This window comes from Procambarus clarkii, unplaced genomic scaffold, assembly GCF_040958095.1.
Source record: "Procambarus clarkii isolate CNS0578487 unplaced genomic scaffold, FALCON_Pclarkii_2.0 HiC_scaffold_112, whole genome shotgun sequence".
Classification (NCBI taxonomy): Eukaryota; Metazoa; Arthropoda; class Malacostraca; order Decapoda; family Cambaridae; genus Procambarus; species Procambarus clarkii.
The window spans coordinates 2,042,040-2,055,213 of NW_027189145.1; positions in this window are offsets into that span (position 1 = coordinate 2,042,040).

Here is a 13,174-nt window from a genome sequence, read left to right on the forward strand (position 1 = left end):
CTGCAGGGGAGTTTGGGACAAATATGACCAAACGCCGCTTTCAGTACTTGGCATATGTTGGGTATAAAAAGTCATAATTTAAACTGCGAATACGTGCAGAGAGCCTGAATTTGGCTCCAAAATATGACTCAGGCCTGGAAATTGGAAAGTTTGGGATATTTTGAAAACTGCAGGGGAGTTTGGGACAAATATGACCAAACGCCGCATTCAGTACTTGTCATATGTTGGGTATGAAAAGTCGAAATTTCAAACTGCGAATACGTGCAGAGAGCCTTAATTTGGCTCCAAAATATGGTTCAGGCTTCGAAATTGGGATATTTGGGATATTTTGAAAACTGCAGGGGAGTTTGTGCAAAATGTCACACACTGCCGCTTGCAGGTCTTAACATATGTTGGGTATAAAAAGTCGTAATTTCCAACTGCGAATACGTGCAGAGAGCCAGAATTTGGCTCCAAAATATAACTCAGCTCTCGAAATTGGGAAGTTTTGGATATTTTGAAAACTGCGGGGGAGTTTGGGACAAATATGTCCAAACGCCGCTTTCAGTACTTGGCATATGTTGGGTATTAAAAGTCGTAATTTAAACAGCGAATACGTGCAGAGAGCCTGAATTTGGCTCGAAAATATGACTCAGGCCTGGAAATTGGGAAGTTTGGGATATTTTGAAAACTGCAGGGAGTTTGGGACAAATATGACCAAACGCCGCTTTCAGTACTTGGCATATGTTGGGAATAAAAAAGTCGTAATTTCAAACTGCGAATACGTGCAGAGAGCCAGAATTTGGCTCGAAAATATGGCTCAGGCCTCGAAATTCGGATGTTTGGGATATTTTGAAAATTGCGGGGGTGATTGGGACAAATGTGGCCAAACGCCGCTTTTAGTACTTGGCATATGTTGGGTATAAAAAAGTCGTAATTTCAAACAACGAATACGTGCAGAGAGCCAGAATTTGGCTCGAAAATATGGCTCAGGCCTCGAAATTGGGATATTTGGGATATTTCGAAAGCTGCAGGGGAGTTTGTGCAAAATATCACTCACTGCCGCTTTCAGGACTTGGCATATGTTGGGAATAAAAAGTCGTAATTTCAAACAGCGAATACGTGCATACAGCCAGAATTTGGCTCAAAAATATGGCTCAGGCCTCGAAATTGGGATGTTTGGGATATTTTGAAAACTGCAGGGGGGTTTGGGACAAATGTGACCAAACGCCGCATTCAGTACTTGGCATATGTTGGGTATAAAAAGTCGTAATTTAAACTGCGAATACGTGCAGAGAGCCTGAATTTGGCTCCAAAATATGACTCAGGCCGGGAAATTGGGAAGTTTGGGATATTTTGAAAACTGCAGGGGAGTTTGGGACAAATATGACCAAACGCCGCTTTCAGTACTTGGCATATGTTGGGTATAAAAAAGTCGTAATTTCAAACTGCTTAAACGTGCAGAGAGCCAGAATTTGGCTCCAAAATATGGCTCAGGCCTCGAAATTGGGATGTTTGGGATATTTGGAAAACTGCAGGGGGGTGTGGGACAAATGTGACCAAACGCCGCATTCAGTACTTGGCATATGTTGGGTATGAAAAGTCGTAATTTCATACTGCGAATACGTGCAGAGAGCCTTAATTTGGCTCCAAAATATGGCTCATTCCACAAAATTAGGATATTTGGGAAATTTTGAAAACTGCAAGAGAGTTTGTGCAAAATGTCACACACTGCCGCTTTCAGGTCTTAACATATGTTGTGTATAAAAAGTCGTAATTTCAAACTGCGAATACGTGCATAGAGCCAGAATTTGGCTCCAAAATATGACTCAGGTTTCGAAATTGGGAAGTTTGGGATATTTTGAAAACTGCAGGGGAGTTTGGGACAAATAATACCAAACGCCGCTTTCAGTACTTGGCATATGTTGGGTATAAAAAGTTGTAATTTAAACAGCGAATACGTGCAGAGAGCCTGAATTTGGCTCGAAAATATGACTCAGGCCTGGAAATTGGGAAGTTTGGGATATTTTGAAAACTGCAGGGGAGTTTGGGACAAATATGAATAAACGCCGCTTTCAGTACTTGGCATATGTTGGGTATAAAAAAGTCGTAATTTCAAACTGCGAATACGTGCAGAGAGCCAGAATTTGGCTCCAAAATATGGCTCAGGCCTCGAAATTCAGATGTTTGGGATATTTTGAAAATTGCTGGAGGATTGGGACAAATGTGACCAAACGCCGCTTTTACTACTTGGCATATGTTGGGTATAAAAAAGTCGTAATTTCAAACAACGAATACTTGCAGAGAGCTAGAATTTTGCTCGAAAATATGGCTCAGGCCTCGAAATTGGGATATTTGGGATATTTCGAAAGTTGCAAGGGAGTTTGTGCAAAATATCACTCACTGCCGCTTTCAGGACTTGGCATATGTTGGGAATAAAAATTCATAATTTCAAACTGCGAATACTTGCATATAGCCAGAATTAGGCTCCAAAATATGGCTCAGGCCTCGAAATTGGGATGTATGGGATATTTTGAAAACTGCAGGGGGGTTTGGGACAAATGTGACCAAACGCCGCATTCAGCACTTGGCATATGTTGGGTATGAAAAGTCGTAATTTCAAATTGCGAATACGTGCAGAGAGCCTGAATTTGGCTCAAAAATATGGCTCAGGCCTCGAAATTGGGATATTTGGGATATTTTGAAAACTGCAGGGGAGTTTGGGACAAATATGACCAAACGCCGCTTTCAGTACTTGGCATATGTTGGGTATAAAAAGTCGTTATTTAAACTGCGAATACGTGCAGAGAGCCTGAATTTAGCTCCAAAATATGACTCAGGCCTGGATATTGGGATGTTTGGGATATTTTGAAAACTGCAGGGGAGTTTAGGACAAATATGACCAAACGCCGCTTTAAGTACTTGGCATATGTTGGGTATAAAAAAGTCATAATTTCAAACTGCGATTACGTGCAGAGAACCAGAATTTGGCTCCAAAATATGGCTCAGGCCTCGAAATTGGGATATTTGGGATATTTCGAAAGCTGCAGGGGGGTTTGGGACAAATGTGACCCAACGCCGCATTCAGCACTTGGCATATGTTGGGTATGAAAAGTCGTAATTTCAAATTGCGAATACATGCAGAGAGCCTGAATTTGGCTCCAAAATATGGCTCAGGCCTCGAAATTGGGATATTTGGGATATTTTGAAAACTGCAGGGGAGTTAGTGCAAAATGTCACACACTGCCGCTTTCAGGTCTTAACATATGTTGTGTATAAAAAGTCGTAATTTCAAACTTCGAATACGTGCAGAGAACCAGAATTTGGCTCCAAAATATGACTTAGGTCTCGAAATTGGGAAGTTTGGGATATTTTGAAAACTGCAGGGGAGTTTGGGACAAATATGACCAAACGCCGCTTTCAGTACTTGGCATATGTTGGGTATAAAAAGTCGTAATTTAAACTGCGAATACGTGCAGAGAGCCTGAATTTGGCTCCAAAATATGACTCAGGCCTGGAAATTGGGAATTTTGGGATATTTTGAAAACTGCAGGGGAGTTTGGGACAAATATGTCCAAACGCCGCTTTCAGTACTTGGCATATGTTGGGTATAAAAAAGTCGTAATTTCAAACTGCTTATACGTGCAGAGAGCCAGAATTTGGCTCCAAAATATGGCTCAGGCCTCGAAATTGGGATGTTTGGGATATTTGGAAAACTGCAGGGGGGTGTGGGACAAATGTGACCAAACGCCGCATTCAGTACTTGGCATATGTTGGGTATGAAAAGTCGTAATTTCAAACTGCGAATACGTGCAGAGAGCCTTAATTTGGCTCCAAAATATGGCTCAGGCCACAAAATTGGGATATTTGGAATATTTTGAAAACTGCAGGAGAGTTTGTGCAAAATATCACACACTGCCGCTTTCAGGTCTTAACATATGTTGTGTATAAAAAGTCGTAGTTTCAAACTGCCAATACGTGCAGAGAGCCAGAATTTGGCTCAAAAATATGGCTCAGGCCTCGAAATTCGGATGTTTGGGATATTTTGAAAATTGCTGGAGGATTGGGACAAATGTGACCAAACGCCGCTTTTAGTACTTGGCATATGTTGGGTATAAAAAAGTCGTAATTTCAAACAACGAATACGTGCAGAGAGCTAGAAATTGGCTCGAAAATATGGCTCAGGCCTCGAAATTGGGATATTTGGGATATTTCGAAAGTTGCAAGGGAGTTTGTGCAAAATATCACTCACTGCCGCTTTCAGGACTTGGCATATGTTGGGAATAAAAAGTCGTAATTTCAAACTGCGAATACTTGCATAGAGCCAGAATTAGGCTCCAAAATATGGCTCAGGCCTCGAAATTGGGATGTATGGGATATTTTGAAAACTGCAGGGGGGTTTGGACAAATGTGACCAAACGCCGCATTCAGCACTTGGCATATGTTGGGTATGAAAAGTCGTAATTTCAAATTGCGAATACATGCAGAGAGCCTGAATTTGGCTCAAAAATATGGCTCAGGCCTCGAAATTGGGAAGTTTGGGATATTTTGAAAACTGCAGGGGAGTTTGGGACAAATATGACCAAACGCCGCTTTCAGTACTTGGCATATGTTGGGTATAAAAAGTCGTTATTTAAACAGCGAATACGTGCAGAGAGCCTGAATTTAGCTCCAAAATATGACTCAGGCCTGGAAATTGGGAAGTTTGGGATATTTTGAAAACTGCAGGGGAGTTTGGGACAAATATGAATAAACGACGCTTTCAGTACTTGGCATATGTTGGGTATAAAAAAGTCGTAATTTCAAACTGCGAATACATGCAGAGAACCAGAATTTGGCTCCAAAATATGGCTCAGGCCTCGAAATTGGGATGTATGGGATATTTTGAAAACTGCAGGGGGGTTTGGGACAAATGTGACCAAACGCCGCATTCAGCACTTGGCATATGTTGGGTATGAAAAGTCGTAATTTCAAATTGCGAATACGTGCAGAGAGCCTGAATTTGGCTCAAAAATATGGCTCAGGCCTCGAAATTGGGATATTTGGGATATTTTGAAAACTGCAGGGGAGTTTATGCAAAATGTCACACACTGCCGCTTTCAGGTCATAACATATGTTGGGTATAAAAAGTCGTAATTTCAAACTGCGAATACGTGCAGAGAGCCAGAATTTGGCTCCAAAATATGACTCAGGTCTCGAAATATGGAAGTTTGGGATATTTTGAAAACTGCAGGGGAGTTTGGGACAAATATGACCAAACGCCGCTTTCAGTACTTGGCATATGTTGGGTATAAAAAGTCGTAATTTAAACTGCGAATACGTGCAGAGAGCCTGAATTTGGCTCCAAAATATGACTCAGGCCTGGAAATTGGGAAATTTGGGATATTTTGAAAACTGCAGGGGAGTTTGGGACAAAAATGACCAAACGCCGCTTTCAGTACTTGGCATATGTTGGGTATAAAAAAGTCGTAATTTCAAACTGCTTATACGTGCAGAGAGCCAGAATTTGGCTCCAAAATATGGCTCAGGCCTTGAAATTGGGATGTTTGGGATATTTGGAAAACTGCAGGGGGGTGTGGGACAAATGTGACCAAACGCCACATTCAGTACTTGGCATATGTTGGGTATGAAAAGTCGTAATTTCAAACTGCGAATACGTGCAGAGAGCCTTAATTTGGCTCCAAAATATTTCTCAGGCCACAAAATTGGGATATTTAGGATATTTTGAAAACTGCAGGAGAGTTTGTGCAAAATTTCACACACTGCCGCTTTCAGGTCTTAACATATGTTGTGTATAAAAAGTCGTAATTTCAAATTGCGAATACGTTCAGAGAGCCAGAATTTGGCTCCAAAATATGGCTCAGGCCTCGAAATTCGGATGTTTGGGATATTTTGAAAATTGCTGGAGGATTGGGACAAATGTGACCAAACGCCGCTTTTAGTACTTGTCATATGTTGGGTATAAAAAAGTCGTAATTTCAAACAACGAATACGTGCAGAGAGCTAGAATTTGGCTCGAAAATATGGCTCAGGCCTCGAAATTGGGATATTTGGGATATTTCGAAAGTTGCAAGGGAGTTTGTGCAAAATATCACTCACTGCCGCTTTCAGGACTTGGCATATGTTGGGAATAAAAAGTCGTAATTTCAAACTGCGAATACTTGCATAGAGCCAGAATTAGGCTCCAAAATATGGCTCAGGCCTCGAAATTGGGATGTATGGGATATTTTGAAAACTGCAGGGGGGTTTGGACAAATGTGACCAAACGCCGCATTCAGCACTTGGCATATGTTGGGTATGAAAAGTCGTAATTTCAAATTGCGATTACATGCAGAGAGCCTGAATTTGGCTCAAAAATATGGCTCAGGCCTCGAAATTGGGAAGTTTGGGATATTTTGAAAACTGCAGGGGAGTTTGGGACAAATATGACCAAACGCCGCTTTCAGTACTTGGCATATGTTCGGTATAAAAAGTCGTTATTTAAACTGCAAATACGTGCAGAGAGCCTGAATTTAGCTCCAAAATATGACTCAGGCCTGGAAATTGGGAAGTTTGGGATATTTTGAAAACTGCAGGGGAGTTTAGGACACATATGACCAAACGCCGCTTTAAGTACTTGGCATATGTTGGGTATAAAAAAGTCGTAATTTCAAACTGCGATTACGTGCAGAGAGCCAGAATTTGGCTCCAAAATATGGCTCAGGCCTCGAAATTGGGATATATTTGGATATTTCGAAAGCTGTAGGGGAGTTTGTGCAAAATATCACTCACTGCCGCTTTCAGGACTTGGCATATGTTGGGAATAAAAAGTCGTAATTTCAAACTGCGAATACGTGCATAGAGCCAGAATTTGGCTCCAAAATATGGCTCAGGCCTCGAAATTGGGATGTTTGGGATATTTTGAAAACTGCAGGGGGGTTTAGGACAAATGTGACCAAACGTTGCATTCAGCACTTGGCATATGTTGGGTATGAAAAGTCGTAATTTCAAATTGCGAATACGTGCAGAGAGCCTGAATTTGGCTCCAAAATATGGCTCAGGCCTCGAAATTGGGATATTTGGGATATTTTGAAAACTGCAGGGGAGTTTGTGCAAAATGTCACACACTGCCGCTATCAGCTCTTAACATATGTTGGGTATAAAAAGTCGTAATTTCAAACTGCGAATAAGTGCAGAGAGCCAGAATTTGGCTCCAAAATATGACTCAGGTCTCGAAATTGGGAAGTTTGGGATATTTTGAAAACTGCAGGGGAGTTTGGGACAAATATGACCAAACGCCGCTTTCAGTACTTAGCATATGTTGGGTATAAAAAGTCGTAATTTAAACAGCGAATACGTGCAAAGAGCCTGAATTTGGCTCGAAAATATGACTCAGGCCTGGAAATTGGGAAGTTTGTGATATTTTGAAAACTGCAGGGGAGTTTGGGACAAATATGACCAAACGCCGCTTTCAGTACTTGGAATATGTAGGGTATAAAAAAGCTGTAATTTCAAACAGGGAATACGTCCAGAGAGCCAGAATTTGGCTCCAAAATATGGCTCAGGCCTCGAAATTCGGATGTTTGGGATATTTTGAAAATTGCTGGGGGTTATTGGGACAAATGTGATCAAACGCCGCTTTTAGTACTTGGCATATGTTGGGTATAAAAAAGTCGTAATTTCAAAGAACGAATACGTGCAGAGAGCCAGAATTTGGCTCGAAAATATGGCTCAGGCCTTGAAATTGGGATATTTGGGATATTTCGAAAGCTGCAGGGGAGTTTGTGCTAAATACCTCTCACTGCCGCTTTCAGGACTTGGCATATGTTGGGAATAAAAATTCATAATTTCAAACTGCGAATACTTGCATAGAGCCAGAATTAGGCTCCAAAATATGGCTCAGGCCTTGAAATTGGGATGTATGGGATATTTTGAAAACTGCAGGGGGGTTTGGGACAAATGTGACCAAACGCCGCATTCAGCACTTGGCATATGTTGGGTATGAAAAGTCGTAATTTCAAATTGCGAATACGTGCAGAGAGCCTGAATTTGGCTCAAAAATATGGCTCAGGCCTCGAAATTGGGATATTTGGGATATTTTGAAAACTGCAGGGGAGTTTGGGACAAATATGACCAAACGCCGCTTTCAGTACTTGGCATATGTTGGGTATAAAAAGTCGTTATTTAAACTGCGAATACGTGCAGAGAGCCTGAATTTAGCTCCAAAATATGACTCAGGCCTGGATATTGGGATGTTTGGGATATTTTGAAAACTGCAGGGGAGTTTAGGACAAATATGACCAAACGCCGCTTTAAGTACTTGGCATATGTTGGGTATAAAAAAGTCATAATTTCAAACTTCGAATACGTGCAGAGAGCCAGAATTTGGCTCCAAAATATGACTTAGGTCTCGAAATTGGGAATTTTGGGATATTTTGAAAACTGCAGGGGAGTTTGGGACAAATATGTCCAAACGCCGCTTTCAGTACTTGGCATATGTTGGGTATAAAAAAGTCGTAATTTAAACTGCGAATACGTGCAGAGAGCCTTAATTTGGCTCCAAAATATGGCTCAGGCCACAAAATTGGGATATTTGGAATATTTTGAAAACTGCAGGAGAGTTTGTGCAAAATATCACACACTGCCGCTTTCAGGTCTTAACATATGTTGTGTATAAAAAGTCGTAGTTTCAAACTGCCAATACGTGCAGAGAGCCAGAATTTGGCTCAAAAATATGGCTCAGGCCTCGAAATTCGGATGTTTGGGATATTTTGAAAATTGCTGGAGGATTGGGACAAATGTGACCAAACGCCGCTTTTAGTACTTGGCATATGTTGGGTATAAAAAATTCGTAATTTCAAACAACGAATACGTGCAGAGAGCTAGAAATTGGCTCGAAAATATGGCTCAGACCTCGAAATTGGGATATTTGGGATATTTCGAAAGTTGCAAGGGAGTTTGTGCAAAATATCACTCACTGCCGCTTTCAGGACTTGGCATATGTTGGGAATAAAAAGTCGTAATTTCAAACTGCGAATACTTGCATAGAGCCAGAATTAGGCTCCAAAATATGGCTCAGGCCTCGAAATTGGGATGTATGGGATATTTTGAAAACTGCAGGGGGGTTTGGACAAATGTGACCAAACGCCGCATTCAGCACTTGGCATATGTTGGGTATGAAAAGTCGTAATTTCAAATTGCGAATACATGCAGAGAGCCTGAATTTGGCTCAAAAATATGGCTCAGGCCTCGAAATTATAAAGTTTGGGATATTTTGAAAACTGCAGGGGAGTTTGGGACAAATATGACCAAACGCCGCTTTCAGTACTTGGCATATGTTGGGTATAAAAAGTCGTTATTTAAACAGCGAATACGTGCAGAGAGCCTGAATTTAGCTCCAAAATATGACTCAGGCCTGGAAATTGGGAAGTTTGGGATATTTTGAAAACTGCAGGGGAGTTTGGGACAAATATGAATAAACGACGCTTTCAGTACTTGGCATATGTTGGGTATAAAAAAGTCGTAATTTAAAACTGCGAATACATGCAGAGATCCAGAATTTGGCTCCAAAATATGGCTCAGGCCTCGAAATTGGGATGTATGGGATATTTTGAAAACTGCAGGGGGGTTTGGGACAAATGTGACCAAACGCCGCATTCAGCACTTGGCATATGTTGGGTATAAAAAGTCGTAATTTAAACTGCGAATACGTGCAGAGAGCCTGAATTTAGCTCCAAAATATGACTCAGGCCTGGAAATTGGGAAGTTTGGGATATTTTGAAAACTGCAGGGGAGTTTAGGACACATATGACCAAACGCCGCTTTAAGTACTTGGCATATGTTGGGTATAAAAAAGTCGTAATTTCAAACTGCGATTACGTGCAGAGAGCCAGAATTTGGCTCCAAAATATGGCTCAGGCCTCGAAATTGGGATATATTTGGATATTTCGAAAGCTGTAGGGGAGTTTGTGCAAAATATCACTCACTGCCGCTTTCAGGACTTGGCATATGTTAGGAATAAAAAGTCGTAATTTCAAACTGCGAATACGTGCATAGAGCCAGAATTTGGCTCCAAAATATGGCTCAGGCCTCGAAATTGGGATGTTTGGGATATTTTGAAAACTGCAGGGGGGTTTGGGACAAATGTGACCAAACGTTGCATTCAGCACTTGGCATATGTTGGGTATGAAAAGTCGTAATTTCAAATTGCGAATACGTGCAGAGAGCCTGAATTTGGCTCCAAAATATGGCTCAGGCCTCGAAATTGGGATATTTGGGATATTTTGAAAACTGCAGGGGAGTTTGTGCAAAATGTCACACACTGCCGCTTTCAGCTCTTAACATATGTTGGGTATAAAAAGTCGTAATTTCAAACTGCGAATAAGTGCAGAGAGCCAGAATTTGGCTCCAAAATATGACTCAGGTCTCGAAATTGGGAAGTTTGGGATATTTTGAAAACTGCAGGGGAGTTTGGGACAAATATGATCAAACGCCGCTTTCAGTACTTGGCATATGTTGGGTATAAAAAGTCGTAATTTAAACTGCAAATACGTGCAGAGAGCCTGAATTTGGCTCCAAAATATGACTCAGGCCTGGAAATTGGGAAGTTTGGGATATTTTGAAAACTGCAGGGGAGTTTGGGACAAATATGACCAAACGCCGCTTTCAGTACTTGGCATATGTTGGGTATAAAAAAGTCGTAATTTCAAACTGCTTATACGTGCAGAGAGCCAGAATTTGGCTCCAAAATATGGCTCAGGCCTCGAAATTGGGATGTTTGGGATATTTGGAAAACTGCAGGGGGGTTTGGGACAAATGTGACCAAACGCCACATTCAGTACTTGGCATATGTTGGGTATGAAAAGTCGTAATTTCAAACTGCGAATACGTGCAGAGAGCCTTAATTTGGCTCCAAAATATGGCTCAGGCCACGAAATTTGGATATTTGGGATATTTTGAAAACTGCAGGAGAGTTTGTGCAAAATGTCACACACTGCCGCTTTCAGGTCTTAACATATGTTGTGTATAAAAAGTCATAATTTCAAACTGCGAATACGTGCATAGAGCCAGAATTTGGCTCCAAAATATGACTAAGGTCTCGAAATTGGGAAGTTTGGGATATTTTCGAAACTGCAGGGGAGTTTGGGACAAATATGACCAAACGCCGCTTTCAGAACTTGGCATATGTTGGGTATAAAAAAGTCGTAATTTCAAACTGCTTATACGTGCAGAGAGCCAGAATTTGGCTCCAAAATATGGCTCAGGCCTCGAAATTGGGATGTTTGGGATATTTGGAAAACTGCAGGGGGGTTTGGGACAAATGTGACCAAACGCCACATTCAGTACTTGGCATATGTTGGGTATGAAAAGTCGTAATTTCAAACTGCGAATACGTGCAGAGAGCCTTAATTTGGCTCCAAAATATGGCTCAGGCCACGAAATTTGGATATTTGGGATATTTTGAAAACTGCAGGAGAGTTTGTGCAAAATGTCACACACTGCCGCTTTCAGGTCTTAACATATGTTGTGTATAAAAAGTCATAATTTCAAACTGCGAATACGTGCATAGAGCCAGAATTTGGCTCCAAAATATGACTAAGGTCTCGAAATTGGGAAGTTTGGGATATTTTCGAAACTGCAGGGGAGTTTGGGACAAATATGACCAAACGCCGCTTTCAGAACTTGGCATATGTTGGGTATAAAAAGTCGTAATTTAAACAGCGAATACGTGCAGAGAGCCTGAATTTGGCTCGAAAATATGACTCAGGCCTGGAAATTGGGAAGTTTGGGATATTTTGAAAACTGCAGGGGAGTTTGGGACAAATATGACCAAACGCCGCTTTCAGTACTTGGCATATGTTGGGTATAAAAAATTCGTAATTTCAAACTGCGAATACGTGCAGAGAGCCAGAATTTGGCTCCAAAATATGGCTCAGGCCTCGAAATTCGGATGTTTGGGATATTTTGAAAATTGCTGGGGGATTGGGACAAATGTGACCAAACGCCGCTTTTAGTACTTGGCATATGTTGGGTTTAAAAAAGTCGTAATTTCGAACAATGAATACATGCAGAGAGCTAGAATTTGGCTCGAAAATATGTCTCAGGCCTCGAAATTGGGATATTTGGGATATTTCGAAAGTTGCAAGGGAGTTTGTGCAAAATATCACTCACTGCCGCTTTCAGGACTTGGCCTATGTTGGGAATAAAAAGTCGTAATTTCAAACTGCGAATACTTGCATAGAGCCAGAATTAGGCTCCAAAATATGGCTCAGGCCTCGAAATTGGGATGTATGGGATATTTTGAAAACTGCAGGGGGGTTTGGGACAAATGTGACCAAACGCCGCATTCAGCACTTGGCATATGTTGGGTATGAAAAGTCGTAATTTCAAATTGCGAATACGTGCAGAGAGCCTGAATTTGGCTCAAAAATATGGCTCAGGCCTCGAAATTGGGATATTTAGGATATTTTGAAAACTGCAGGGGAGTTTGTGCAAAATGTCACTCACTGCCGCTTTCAGGTCTTAACATATGTTAGGTATAAAAAGTCGTAATTTGAAACTGCGAATACGTGCAGAGAGCCAGAATTTGGCTCCAAAATAAGACTCAGGTCTCGAAATTGGGAAGTTTGGGATATTTTCAAACTGCAGGGGAGTTTGGGACAAATATGACCAAACTTGCTTTAAGTACTTGGCATATGTTGGGTATAAAAAAGTCGTAATTTCAAACTGCGAATACGTGCAGAGAGCCTGAATTTGGCTCCACAATATGACTCAGGCCTGGAAATTGGGAAGTTTGGGATATTTTGAAAACTGCAGGGGAGTTTGGGACAAATATGACCAAACGCCGCTTTAAGTACTTGGCATATGTTGGGTATAAAAGTTCGTAATTTGAAACTGCGAATACGTGCAGAGAGCCAGAATTTGGCTCCAAAATATGACTCAGGTCTCGAAATTGGGAAGTTTGGGATATTTTGAAAACTGCAGGGGAGTTTGGGACAAATATGATCAAACGCCGCTTTCAGTACTTGGCATATGTTGGGTATAAAAAGTCGTAATTTAAACTGCAAATACGTGCAGAGAGCCTGAATTTGGCTCCAAAATATGACTCAGGCCTGGAAATTGGGAAGTTTGGGATATTTTGAAAACTGCAGGGGAGTTTGGGACAAATATGACCAAACGCCGCTTTCATTACTTGGCATATGTTGGGTATAAAAAA